The 13,706-nt window shown below is 32.8% G+C and overlaps 1 long non-coding RNA gene across 1 annotated transcript; it reads right to left on the reverse strand.

Annotated features, from left to right (window-relative positions):
- Nucleotides 1–6,557: 6,557 nt before the first annotated feature.
- On the reverse strand, nucleotides 6,558–10,015 carry LOC148603747 (uncharacterized). Its single transcript, XR_015916795.1, has 3 exons — nucleotides 9,822–10,015; nucleotides 8,831–8,955; nucleotides 6,558–7,248 (listed from the first exon to the last, which is right to left on the reverse strand). It is a non-coding gene; the product is annotated as an uncharacterized LOC148603747 (long non-coding RNA).
- Nucleotides 10,016–13,706: the final 3,691 nt, after the last annotated feature.

Consider the following 13,706-nt stretch of genomic DNA (forward strand, 5'->3'; position numbering starts at 1 on the left):
CAGAGCATTGCATATTAGTCATTAGTTATATATGACCAGAAACACACGCGAGAAAAAACAATCGTTTAAGAAATCATCTAATTTTTATATCTGTTATTGACATTTCCTTACGACATATTCTAACCATTAAATTTACAACTTATTATCAATACTGTCAAATTTCTAATGTGTATTCTTTTTTCGATTTCTAAACTGATCACAAAAACAAAATAAACAAAGGTAAAGTATAACCATTTACACACAAACCCCCTTTTTTAATAACAAAAAAACAAAACATTAATACTGACAACTATGATTCAAATTTTTTTGGTACCAAAAAAAAAAAAAAGGCAATCTATTTTTTTTTATAAAGAATAAAAAAATACAATATATCATAGATATGTTATAGGTTTTGTTTTGTCCAAGTAATTCGGAAGAGTGTTCAAAATTGTAAACTGAATAAATATTACTATTTTATTATTATTTTTTTTTTATTTTGCTTAAGCGATATATAACTTTCTAAAGTCTGTCAATTATAGTTCAATTGTATCCAGTGAATAGCAAAATATTAGACTACAAGGAAAATCATAATTTTTAATGAATGATGTATCTAGCCAACACTTATATTCCAACATCAATAGTAGAAACGACAGATTTATACATTATAAATTGAAGAACGGAGTGAAATTGATGCGTATAACAATAAGCAATGAATATATTTGAAATTCTCCTGAACCCATGCAATGTATACTTGTTTTACTTTTTTATTACAAATGTATATGGGTTCCGCTCAATAGCCCGATGGTCCGACAGGTACATTCTGTCACTGATCATTTTTCAACTAATTGTTCAAATTCATAGCTAAATAAATATCGTAAAATAATGCATCTTTGTAAATCTTTAAGGACGCAAAAGAAATTAAGACTCACCTAAATGTCCCTATTAGATGGCCAATAAATAAATAAGTTTTCAAACGGGTTGACATGGGATCTTGCTATACTTCACGAGGTTAAGAAACTCAAGTTTTTTCAGGAGTGGAGTGAGGGAAATATAATTAGGAAACTGGTAGTTGCCGAGCAATGCATTTTATACGACCGGAAACAAAAATTTTGGTTGTTGTCCGTTAACTTTGAACAATAAAATGAATAAAACGTATCCGATATTTTGATATTTTATGGCGGAAAGTCATATAGTTTTTTGTAGGTTTTGACCCGTCATTTGTGAAGACAAGGTGCTATGAGGGGAAATGGGTGTTGTCGATCCGATTTTTATGATTAAATATATATATAAATATATATAATAAATTATAACAGACAGGTAATTCCTGTCCAGAATGGAGATTTACCAATTAGTGTAAATGTAACTGTCTATGTACATTCAATTCAAGAATTCAATATGAAATATCAAACACTAGAAACTTCTGGAATACTTCGAATTACATGGCAAAACGACTTTCTTAGATGGAACAAAACAGATTACGGTGGAATAAACAAGACATACTTACCAATAAGCTCTATATGGAGACCAGATGTTTTCGTAAGGAACTCCATTGGTACGGTAATTACGAGTGGCATCTTTCACAATTCAATGAATAACAATGACCAAGTAATAGTTACATCGAGTGGTAAAGTCACATGGATGTTCTACTTCAATCATAAAACAATATGCATAGTAGATATAACATTCTATCCTTTTGATTCTCAAGTTTGTCCTTTAGAGTTTTCGAAGATGTACCTTGATGACAATTCAGAATCTTTTGGTGTATTTGCCAGACGATGACAATATGACAATATATGTAGAAAATGGTTTGTGGGATCTTATACATTTGTCACCTGTTGAAAATAAACATATGTTAAAGAAAAACACTGTCAGTTCAGTACTTGTTTTCGCCCGACCTGTAAATCACAACTGAATTCATTCAAACTGAATAAAGTTATTACTACTTATCTTTTCTTCATTACCTTTGCTGGAAAAAAAGCACAAAATCCAATGAGTTAAAAAGAACTTTTACGTTGACTGCGACATAAAATTGGATGATGCTGTCAAGTCAGCGAGGGATTTCCTTGAGGTAATACGCCGAAACATTTTTTTTTCAGATGATACCGGATCCCTCATTTTATCCTGATTCGATTGATATAGGACACAAGCAAATCGGTTACATGGAACAGGTCGGACGAGCTTAAAAACCGACATAGCATTTAGAGGCGCTCAAATGATCTATTTTTAGATCTATTTTTAGATTCAGACGTACTACAGTAAACATAGCGGGAAATCTGGCGGAAACCTTTCCAATGAACACTCGAAATTCACATTCACTTCCACGAATAATGGATTGCAGCATATAGAACTACAAAGCATGAATGGCAGTGCGTTATATAACATTATTAAAATAGATTGAAGTGTACCATTGTGATATTAGATTTTTGTGTTGTGTCTATTGTAGATTTTCTTATGAAATACGTCGTTTTAATACGATTGCAAGCATTCACAAACTCCAAGTCGCTTCAATTGTATGAAATGTACATAAATCAATGACATTTTTATGGAAAATACATAACGTAATGGAACAAGAAATGCATATACAGTATATATGAAACTTGTATAAAAAAGGGGAATAGATCGATGCCAACGGTTATGTTTTACAAGCTCAACATTTCTGAGTGGGTGCAGAGAATATTGGAATTGGTTTTTCTAATAAAGTTTTTTTTTTCCTTATATTTAAGAATGTTTTGAAGTGTATAAATAAGTAGGATAATCGATTTGTTATCATAAAAAAAAAAAAAAAAAAAAAAAAAAAAAATATCACTCGTGCAAAGAGGGCTTCAGGATTTAACTCTGGTTTAATCTTGGCATTCTTTGGCACTGGTGATAATATTTCGATTATTCACTCTTTTTAATTAATTATCCTATTATTCACAATATTTACATTTGCCTGAACTAATATTTCCGAAAATAAATCATGTAAAAGAATTTAGTTTTTCTATTTACAGACAGCAAGGACAAGGAACAGGTAACGTACACAGAGACATGTATGGAAGACATACTGAACTTAAAAAAACAAAATCCTATTTGGCGGACAACAACTTGATTTCAAGGTGAGGGTTTTTTTATGGAGACGGCCCTGCAAGACAGTTTGAGGCAGGCCAACAACGTGGTGGTAACTATAGTTGCATTTGTGGAGTAGAGTCAAAATCCCATAACAATTTGGAACACAGTTACAAAATCAAACCCTTGGACTTAGAAAATAGACGACAAGTAGTGATTAAGGGCTCATCCTGGAGTAAGATTACGGAAGGAAAGATCAACCCATTCAGTAAATTAAGAAAGGAAGAATTAGTGGATGAATCAGGAGATCGATGATTTGACACATTAAACATTTAAACACCAAAGCAGAGCTACAAGAAGAACTTACATCAGTTCTACACGGTATATCTAGACCTCTAGCTCTCCTTTTTGACACACCAAACAAAACAACAAAAGAAATGAATATAGAAAAGTATAAAGTGATGCCTTGTAAACCCCTCCATGACATTTGCCACATAGTTCAAAATACTTATACAGAACAACCACAGCATGTTCAAAACAAAGAAGCAAAAGCCGAATTAGAGAAATTTTGTGAGGACACAATAGGAGATAAAAAATCAACTGAAAGGATCAGATGCCCGACAACTAGAAATAAGGCTTGCAAAATTTAAATCTGACCTTCAACAAGACAATGAAAGGAAAGGTAAACTCCCAACATAAGTTGTGGACCTTATGTTTGAAATTATAAATATTGCCTACAGTTCTTTTGAGAAGAGACCCCCCCCCCCCCGCCAAATTCTACGACTCTATAACTTTTATATTTGGAATTTTAACGAAGACATTATTTGGAAATCCAGTTGAAACAGAGTATGTAAAATGTTAAGGATTCATTTTCACACATCATAACCCATCTACCTGAAATATACAGAATCATCAATACAAAATCTGTACTGGCAGAACAGGAGGAGAGATCATTTGGTACACTACATAGACTATCAAAAAATACAACAAACAGAAAAACAGGTAAACCCATTGAAAATGCAATTATGCGATACAATGCTCAACAAACTAGAAATCACTCAATCAAAGGATTCATTTGCTAGACAAGATTCTTCAATCAGCCGAGAAGCTAGGACTTTACCGGAGAGACCTAACACTATTATCAACAAGCAAATGCTTGTATGGAAATGTAGTCCCTGTCAGACTCATCTGTCTAGAATTGCAGACTTTCTTCCACCTGGACAAGGAATTTGGTGGCATTCTGAGGGAAATAATGTCATCTTTCATGATGGTTGTCAGGAACCTAGCAGTACAAAAGAAGATCCATATCTGTCAAATTTTCGGTCTTCTTCCCTGAAATTTGAAAATACCAAACTTAACATCAGATGGGAAGAATATCCGCTGCTTAAGAAGGAACACAAACTTGTTCTACCTATTGACCAGGTAAAACAGATAGAAAATGGAAAACGTGTTTACCTTAAGACAACACTGCAGGATGGTAAGCCAATGATTTGAACTATTAAACTTTTAAAGTTTTTATCTGAGTCCGAGTTGCTCATTTACTTTTGTTGATTTATAAGTATTATTTTGGTTATTTCATGTTGGTTTTTATGGGTGTCTCTTTTCCGTATCAAGTGGCTCGATTATAAGTATGATCCACTAGAACCTTGGTTTCCTTGATTAATTTTTATTTAAATTAAACATTTTCTTAAAAATCATTTGCAAAAGCATGTTTCCAAAGATCCTTGTCCAATCAACATATCTGAGGTCATCTAGCAGAAATTAATAGATTTGAAATTAATCTACATTCAACTACATGCCAAATACCCTACCCCTGACCCAATATGTAATTCAGTACTTTAGAATGTACTTATTAAGTATCTTACAAATCCTATTTGATACCCTTTCAAAAAATCATTTTACTTATTGTAATGAATTCTTCAAACATGTAAAAACCTGTAAACATTAAAAATTACAAGTGTTAAATTATCCTTTAAAGAACAAGAATAGACAAACGTTGAACATGAACCGGCAAACTATGAACAAGAACCGGCACACAATGAACAAAAATATCCCTCAAGACAAGACTGACAGAGTATCCATGGTCATAGGTAAGAGATACACGTGTATTAAAAAATGAATAAAAAAAAGTAAAAAATAAAAAATGAGAAACTTGTTATTAAATTAAAATGTTATTTAATTGAAAATAAAAATTGCTTTTGGAATAATTAGCGATAGAAAGAAACTTGCCTGTTTAAGATTACCCTAACTACTGTAGCACATTTTATTGCCATTTTTTAAGAAATGCAAATTATTTATCATGTTTCAGTAGAGCACAACTAAAGTCAAGAAATTTCCCTTAAGTATTTATACAAGATAATTTTAAAAAAGTTATAATGATTGAACACCCACCATCTAAAAATGTGAATAGAGGAACTAAGAGAAAACTGTTCTAGCTCCAAGAAAATGAACAGACAAAAGGTAGACTTTCCTATCACAATTTAATTTTTTTTCAACATTTAAAGTTCTTGGTACGTTATGCAAGTGCTTAAAATAATGAATATACTAATAAAAGAACAGCGTTCCAATGCCCCCCCCCCCCCCCCCCGCGAAAATGAAAACAGTGAGGAAAACTGTAAATTCACTGAATTTTTTTGAAGTCCAAGGGCCCTAACTTCCATACCATAAAAATCATTACGGACGTACGGACGCCCAGCATTTCCATATCCTCTCGTGTCGCGGGGGACAATAAGTAATACATATCTGAATATATAACCTTTTTTTTTTTATTCATAAGCAAATGATGAATTACTAACCTTTTCTAGCATCGCATGAAAATAAAACACCATTAAACTTGGCCATTGAAATTGCTGGACCCTCTCCAGAGGTTGATGAATGCATTACGCGGGTATGTTAAGGAGAAATGTCATCAATTGTCATATTTCCATCTACGAAAACGAGCTACATTTAAACTCATCTTAATACGTGAAATTTCGTAGATGTTCATATTTTTAGTATGTAAGTTCATAAAGTAAAACTCCCCGAACACAAAAAGATCAACAAACTGTCAAAATGTGCAAAAATAATGAGTCACGTGATCGGTTAATCAAGCCTTGGTCGGACCACATAAACGTCAAAAGTGCAGTGGGAAGATGACAAAATTGTACACGTTTACATGTGACGGATACGTGTGAAGAGCCGATTTAACAGACTACGCTTTGAGTGTCTTATATTATGACAAATAAAAACATTTTTCATTGAATGTTGTAGTTATTTATAATATAATTTGCAGAAAAGTCGATAACCTGTGTTTAAGATATTGGCATTTGGTGTAAATGTGATACATTGAATACATTGCATAGGTTTACATGACACATGTATAATTTGAACTCTCTTAAGGAGATGTTTTATAAGGAAAAATAGCTATCATCATAGATATTTGAAGTTGAAGAACAATTTGTCAACTAAGAAAAGCTTTTGCTCCATACAAAAATAAAATAGTTATACTAATTGAAAGTGCAATTTGATTGTGATTTTGACATAACCCCCCCTCCCCCACCACACGCACATACACAGACATAAATACATTTCACCATAGTACCGAATGAAGTATCATCATTCAAGGAATACATGTTTACAACAGTCATTTAAAGGAGTACATAACTAGCTTTATTTAGCTTTATATATGTCTGTACAACGCTACACAAATGTTTGTTTTAAAAAAGATGCTAGGGCTAAGTGTTTATATTTGTACATATGATATGAAGTGTTACATATAGCACAAATATAGAAAGTTATGTTAATCACATTGATCACTGTACCTGTCCTATAGGATATGATTCCATTAATACCTCCATCCAGGCATTGGAATGCAGTTAAAACACAATTTGACACAAAACTTTTTATCCAATGCACTTTCCATTGAATACATATAATCACTTGTATTTCACCAATACATCCAATTTCAATGTACATGTATAATGTACACATGAATTATGGCAGGTACATGCTTCCTCCTGTTAACTTTCCATACAGTTTTGAAATCAAAATTGAATCCTGCATCTAAGTTCCAGGGAATATTTATTCACAAATAAAAAGTCAAATTTCTTATCAATATCAGTTGAAAACTGTTGTAGTTTGGTAATATTGTAACTTGAGATTCCATACTGTCACCAAAATGATATATTATAAAAAGGTTGTCATGCTGTCTAGTATGGATTTGAAGCTTGGAGTTGGGAAAAATCTCTGTAAAGAGATTAAAATTCAAATTAGCATATCTGTCATGAAATTAAGTTCCTGGTCAGTCAACGTACGGCTACACGGATTAAATAATCAATTTCACATGTCATTGAAAATTATTGAAGGGGAAACAATATTTGCTTCCCTGGTGTCTGTTTAAAAGAAGTACTTTACAGGTTAAATTAAAACTATTTAAAGAAGATGATATAAACATGCATTTATTAGTATCAATTTACAAATTTGCGATCGGGTTGTAATATATTTATCATTTCATACACATTTCGGCAGATGAAGATTTTTTTAAAACTCACTGTCATGACAGTTGCTCGATGTATGTGAGTAGGTCAGTGATGAATGAACCACGGCCAAGCCCGTCCAGCACATAGTTACAACCGTCTTTTACCAAAACAAAGAGATTTTAAAGTACAGCTTACCCAAACTTGGAAAATGTTTTACTGGTAACATGTATGACTTCAAAATTCATTGATGATTGAAGTGTAATGTCCCGGTAAATGCAAGCATGACGTCTCCTTTGTTTACTAAAGGTGCTCTGACGTTTTCAGTTTCTCTGTGAAGTCAAAATTGATACCAAAAATCTGTCAGTTTTGTTATGTTGTGTTTCTTTATTAAGATGAGGGTTTATTCAATCGTTAATTTCATATATTAAAAGAACTGGGGACTTCATTTAACAACTAAAAATATTCTTATGTGTTATTTACAAAGATTTTGGTTACTTCCGGAAAAAATTCTCCCAACTTGAAACGTCACGTATTGTGTGCGTGATCAGACGTCAACCAGATATACAAGAAAACTCCTTAACATACGTAAGTTTAAGAAATTGAAAGCTAAACATCTCTTGCAGAAGTCTTTTGTTCCTACTCCAAGCTAAAAATCATCGTCAGCAAGAAGTATTATTCTCTAAAATCAGAATTGACAGCAAATTCAAAAAAGGAGAAGAGAGAAAACCTATCAGCAACTATCAAAAGCTGCTGGACCACTGGGGTATATACCACTCTTAGTGTCACTGCATTTAATTTTAATTTCATATAACAGTCTATGAAATTTATGTGTAAATGTATACAAAATTTCAACCACAATTCAAGATTTAAAAAAAAGACAATCAAAACTCAATTTTTCATACAAATAAGCCATACAACTAATACTCTAAGGTATTGTGCATGTGATACCGATAATGCTTACTACTTTTTGGACAAATACCAGTTACATTCCTTTAAATTTTCAAAACTGACATGGTTTTTGAAACACTTTTAAAACATTGAGCTATTATCCAAAACAAATTAGCCGTATACATGTATGTTATAGCAAAAATCACCTACACTATGTATCAGTACCAGAATACATATTCAACAGCCAAATATACTACCAATTTATGAGATACATTTGACAGAAGACAATACTGACGGACGCTATCAATTATTCAAATTTCTGTTTTAGCTTTGATAAAAGATAATGGCGCTTCTAGGTTATCCATGCTTTACTACATGGATTTTTCAGCTTGTTGCCAGTGCTTGATGCTTTTTTTTAAAAAACATGAAGCACACTTTAAACTTCATATATTTTTACTTACCACTAAAACATATTAATCTAACGACATCCTGAATGGTGGCATACGAAGGTAGGCAATGTCATTCATGATGTTCAGAAACTGCTACTGTTTTTGGATTGTTCAAAAAGGCATTCTGGTATACATGACTAAAAAGATAGAACGCAATGAATACAGCTACAATGTATATTCTGATGGACTTAGTCTTAGTGGAGGAAAAGGGTTACTAATGACATGCAAACATCGATGAAATTTTTCACAACTTTTCTACATCATGGTTTTACAATATGACATAAATGATATTTGGATGTGTAGTACATGTAAAACACTATAACTGATTTTATTTGGTGTATAGTTAACTTCATGTTTGGATATTTGAAGAAAAAACTCAGAAATTATGACATGTCTCAATAATAATTATGTGCCAAGTTCTGTTTTCAACATTAGACGATTTTTGTAAAAAATAACATTAAAAATCGAAAACGGTCATTAACCGCTTGACAGAATAAAATGAAAATTTGATCAAATATGGTTCTCATCTTGCTGAACATGCAAGAAACTACAGTCTGACCTGTATTTTCTATATTCAATAATAGGGGCAATTTGTTTTTGGCAGATCATGCGAAAAGCTACAGTTTGACCCCTATATGCTATTTTTAGTAACAGCGGCCATATTTTTGACAAATCAAAAACTACATACAGCTTTTGTGCATGATATCCGAAGGAACATCTACTCAAAGTTTCATATAATGCTGCATAGTAGTTTCAGAGAAGCATATTTTTTGAAAAAGTGTTGACAGATGATGACCACTGAGGACGTCAAGTGATGGCATTCAGGTGAGCTAAAAATAGTCAAAAAATCAATGAAGATGTGGCATGCAACTTAAAGCAAAGTAAACATCCACACTCAACATGAATAATGTATCATTATATGGTAAACGGGAAATAGGGGAAAGGGGACAATTAATAGTAATATTTCAGCACTTCCTACAAAAAAAAACATAAATGTACATACCAGACGCTTTTCTTCACCAGTAAATCAGGAAGTTTTAGCTTCCATTCGAAGTTCCATCTTCCAAAAATAGGTGGAAACAAATCACTAATCCCAATGAAATGAATATTAATAGGATGGTAATACTACAATATACAACTATATGCATATTATGTAATACTCCGCTTTCATTTATCAATACACATTACACACTTCCACCGGTTTCATTGGTGAATACACTACTAAAAAGTATGTAGCGCCCTCCAGCGAATTATCACGAGCTTCCATTTATGAATAATAGGTGGAAATCAGTTAACGATTTATGAAAAATATACGATGCATTAAATCATAATTACTTTGTACCTTATTTCATTTACACTGTAACTGAAAATGATGTTGAGTGTTCCAACCGAAATTGTCCTTAAAACTATACATGCAACTGAAAGGAAATATTTCAGTAGTTTTATTAACTCCTTCCATTTTGAATCCTTGTAAAAATTCATGACCAGAACTCGTGTTACATGTAACCAATAAAAAAATATTCTGCTTTTCCCCCAAATAACTAAAAGAAAAGTGGAATATACAATTCATTTTAAAAAAATAAATAGATGTCAATTATTTCATTCTGTTACTATTACACAAAAACATTTTTGCTAAAGCAAAACAAGCATTTCATAATGAAAAAAAATGTCTCAAAAATACACTTTCATGTATAATAAAATCAACAAAAACAGGACAAGATTTTTTTAATTTCACTTTCCCTTGGGGAAGTTAAGAAAATAATTTACTATTCTTGTGTGAAGCCTGCAAAGCGGGATGAACCTGATAAGGGTTTTGGGGGCATACCCCTCTCCTCGAAATAAAAAAAAAATAGATGTGAAATCCTGCACTCCGAGCCTACGTGTACCTAGAGGGTATTTAATGCTTGGGAAAATGTCAAAGTTGTCCATTTTATTTATCGTTTCAATCAGACAGTCGAGGACTATGCAAGAACATGGATAAAACGAGAACAAGAAGACATTGATTCTCTGTCAGAGTGGTTAGAGGCCGTAATTTTGAAACGAACAAAAGTTTTAAGTAGGTCAATGAGTGCAAAGGTTACATCAGTTTTCAAAGACCCCAATGTAGCAAAAACATTGTGTTCTATACATGACAAATGTGTTGTCGTACCAGCAGACAAAGCCCAAAACAACTTTGTTTTTTTTTTGTCTGCAAAACGTTTTACATCCAATGTTTATCATCAGAGGGAGACGTAGAAAATAATAGCAGTGAAAGGACCTATACTGCTACCATTCTCCAAAGAAGAGATTGTGGAAAGCCATAAATCGGTGCTATCCTCTTTTGGTCTCGCTACTAAGGACGATGATTGTAATTTACCGTCTATGTGCTGGATTCCTAAACTCCACAAGAATCCATACAAACAACGTTTTATAGCTGGATCTGCAAAATGTACCCTAAACCTTTCGAAACTTTTAACTTCTACACTCACAACTGTCAAAGAGGGTCTACAGTCCTACCACAATACTTGTTACTCCAGTAGTGGTATTAATTCAATGTGGATCCTGAAAACTTCGAAAAATCTTTTGGAGACAATCAGTTCAAGACTATTATCTGAATATAATAGCATTGAAACCCATGATTTTTCAACACAGTATACTTCTATTCCCCATACTCAGTTAAAAGCCCGACTTAAAAATTTTATACATCGTTGTTTTTCCAAAAAAAGATGATCACCTAGATACAAATATATAGTTCTTGGTAGAGAATCATCATACTTTGTAAGAAATAATTCCAAATCATCTTCCAAATATGCAGAGGAAGATGTTTATAAAATGCTGGAATTTTCAATAGACAACATATTTGTCCAGTGTGGTGGATGTGGTTTTCAACAAATGGTCGGCATTCCAATGGGAAGAAATTGTGCTCCTTTCCTTGCTGACCTTTTCCTTCACTCTTATGAGGCTGAATTTATAGCTGATTTGATCAGAAAGAAAGAATATCGTTTGGCTAGATCCTTCAATCTCAGTTTCCGCTATATAGATGACGTATTATTTTTAAACAATCCTAATTTCGGGGATTTGATACATCGCATCTACCCCAAAGAACTTGAGATAAAGGATACTACAGACACTGTAAAGTTAGCCTCATATCTTGACCTATACTTACAAATCGATGCTGAAGGAAAACTATTGGCTAAACTTTATGACAAACATGATGACTTTTCATTCAAAATTGTCAACTTTCCTTTCATCTGTGGCAACACTCCTTCAGCACCTGCGTATGGAGTGTTCATATCACAATTTATACGTTATGCTAGAGCTTGCCAACACTATGCAGATTTTTCTGTATCGCGCTAGAACTCTAACAAATAGGCCTCTGGAACAGGGCTATGTTGCTACAAGATTGAAATCATCACTACAGACGTTTTATGGTCGTCATCATGAACTCGTGGATCGTTATGGTGTATCCATCTGCACCATGAAAACCGATTTATTCAACGGGTCATAGTTTTCCTTTCCTCATTTGTCTACCCCGGACTTGACTTTTTATCAGCAACTCGGCGAATGTTTCTAGAAAAGCAGAGGACGGTTACCCTACCGGTGCACCTGGTCCATGCTCCCAGTGTTTAGTGGAGTCCGAGTTGCTCATTTGGTTTTGTTACTTTGTATGTATGATTTTAGTTACTTCATGTTCTTTGTTGTGTATGTCTGTTTTCAATGTCTGGTCTTTGTCCCTGGATTACATTCTTTTGATTACCGCTATAACCTTGGTTTCCTTGATTACATTTTCAAGTAAATGTACATGTAATTGTGAGTTGTATTAAGTTTTAAATTTAATTTCTATACAATGTATGTACGCACATATTTGTACATATACATACATGTATTCACATTAATACTGATGATTTAAATAATTTATTTATTATTACATTATTCATATTAGCAATGAAAATGCACTTTTCAACAGAATGATGAAATGTATCAAATTTCAAACTGAAAAATAACAAAAATCACTAAAATCAACAAGCAAACAAAATTAAAAAAAAGTTGTGCTAAGAATTACCGCTGTATATCAAAAACAAATCCCTCCTGTAAAAGCTGAGAAACTGAGGAGAGACACAATACAACTCATCATACATTTTTGTACATAAGCAAAATGCTAAATATAGAAGATTTCTTGCAATTGAAGCTGACATTTTTTTATCAACAATGTAACAAACAGATGAACAAAGGGACTGCAGGGGTTTCAATATTTTTTTTTCACAATACAGGTACAATGTATGAGAAGCACACATGGCTTAGCCACACACATGTTGATAATTTAAATTATGATTTTGAAAGGAGCTTACATGTATATACATTTTGTACATGTTTAGCATTTTTAAATGCACAGCCTAATTTGTTCAGAAACCAATCCTGACCCCTATAAAGGTCTCAGGGTTCCCTTTTTAATTAATTCAACTTTGGGCAGTGAGGATGCATCCCGCGGACACACAATGTTTGAACTTGGCGCATCCAGCAAGTTTTTCTTGAATCCAGGACGCGTGTACATGCCTTATCGAGAACCCTGATTCTCAAAAATTCATGTTCATGTACATGTGAATATGGATATTGTTTACACTTTCGCTACCCTTGGTGTATGCTTATCTCCATATCTACAGACACCTGTACGAGGATACATGTACATTTGTCATGTATACAAGATATAAAAATCAGAATTCAAGCAAGTCTTAAGAAAACAATTACACAATAAACTAGAAACTGTCTCAGCCTACAAAATATAAAAACAAGTGTTATAAACTGTAAAATTAATGATACATCATAGGAAAGTAAAGCAAAGGAAATTTAAATGGTAATAAAACAATCAAAGCTTTACTTAGCACAATCTGATGAAATTCCAAAGTTAAGC

The sequence above is a fragment of the Perna viridis genome, chromosome 11 (genome assembly GCF_037379345.1).
Source record: "Perna viridis isolate PV_CMFRI_1.1 ecotype Kerala chromosome 11, ASM3737934v1, whole genome shotgun sequence".
Taxonomy (NCBI): domain Eukaryota; kingdom Metazoa; phylum Mollusca; class Bivalvia; order Mytilida; family Mytilidae; genus Perna; species Perna viridis.